The sequence below is a fragment of the Cebus imitator genome, unplaced genomic scaffold, assembly GCF_001604975.1.
Source record: "Cebus imitator isolate Cc_AM_T3 unplaced genomic scaffold, Cebus_imitator-1.0 Scaffold343, whole genome shotgun sequence".
Taxonomy (NCBI): Eukaryota; Metazoa; Chordata; class Mammalia; order Primates; family Cebidae; genus Cebus; species Cebus imitator.
Genome location: NW_016107658.1, coordinates 251,023 through 252,802, shown reverse-complemented (window position 1 = coordinate 252,802; position 1,780 = coordinate 251,023).

The following is a 1,780-nucleotide window of genomic DNA, read 5'->3' as shown; positions in this document are numbered from 1 at the left end:
CATGGTGAAACCCCATCTCTACTAAAAATACAAAAATTGGCTGGGTGTGGTGGCACGCACCTGTAATCCAGCTACTCGGGAGGCTGAGGCAGGGGAATCGCTTGAACCTGGGTAGTGGAGGTTGCAGTGAGCCGAGATTGCGCCACTGCACTCCAGCTTGGCAACAGAGCAAGACTCCATCTCAAGAATAAATATATAAATAAATAAATAAACCATTATTACTAATTAAATGTCTTTTTTTTTTTTTTTCTTAGAGACTGTTTCACTCTTGTTGTCCAGGCTGAATGAAGTACAATGTTGCAGTCTCGGCTCAGCAATCTCCACCTCTCCTATTCAAGCAGTCCTTCTTCCTCAGCCTCCCGAGTAGCTGGGATTCCAGGCGCCCACAACCACACCTGGCTAATTTTCATATTTTTAGTAGAGATGGGGTTTCACCATGTTGGCCAGGCTAGTCTCAAAATTCTGACTTCAGGTGATTCACCCACCTTGGCCTCCCAAAGTGCTGGGATTACAGGCATGAACCACTGTGCCTGGCTTAAATCTCTTTACTTGTAATTGGTCAATTTTTATTTTGTATTTTTTCTTTAGTTACTTTTGGTAATTTTCATTTTTAGGTATTTATCCAATTTCATCTATGATATTTAATTTGTTGGCATACAATTTTTCATAGTATTCCTTATAATGCTTCATTTTGTAAGGCTGGTAGTAATTTCCCTATTTTATTCTTTATCCTAGTAATTTGAGATCTCTCTCTTTTTCTTGGTCAATGTAGCCTAAGATCCGTCAATTTTGTTGATCTTTTTAAGGAGACAGACTTTGGTTCTATCGGTTTTCTCTATTGTTTTTCTATTCTGTTTCATTTATCTCCTCTCTAATAATTATTTCTGGTTAATTTAAGTTTATTTTTCTCTTCTTTTCACAGTATCTTCAGGTTAGGTTCTTGATTTGAGACTTTTTTGTGCATATAGCTATACATTTCCCTGTAAGCACTGTTTCAGCTGCACCTCATAAGTTTTGGTGTGTTGTGTCTTTGTTTTCATTCAGCTCAAAATATTTTCTAACTTATTTTGTTTGACTCATTGGTGATATAGGCGTATGTTTAATTTGCACATATGTATGAATTTACCTCTTTTTTGTTGTGTTTAATTTGCACATATGTGTGAATTTGCCCCTATTTTTTGTTGTTGATTCTTAATTTCATTATAGTCAAAGAACATTCTTCATAAGATTTTAATCCTTTTAAATTTATCAAGACTCTTAAAATCTAATATATGCTTTATCCTGAGGAATGTTCTATGTGTCCTTGAGAAGAATATGTGTTTTTCTGTTGCTTAGCGAAGTGTTCTATAGATGTCTACTACTTCTTGTTGATTTAAAGTGATGTTGAAGTCTTACATTTCCTTGTTGATCTTTTGTCTAGTTGTTCTAGCTATTGTTAGAAGTGGGGTATTGAAGCCGTCAATTATTATTCTTGAATTGTCTATTTATTTTTCCAATTCTGTCTACTTTTGCTTTATGTATTTTGGGGATTTGTGATGAGGTACATATATGTTTGTAATTGTTATATCTTTTTGACATTTTCATCATTTTATATTATCCATCTTTGTCTCTAATAAAAATGCTTGTCTTAATGTATAATTTTTCTGGTATTAGTAAAGCCCTCCAGGTCCCTTTTGGTAACTGTTTGCATGGTATATTTTTTTCTATCCTACTTTCAACTTGTTTGTGTCTTTGAATCTGAAGTGTGTCTCTTGTAGATAATATATAGTTGAGTCACTTT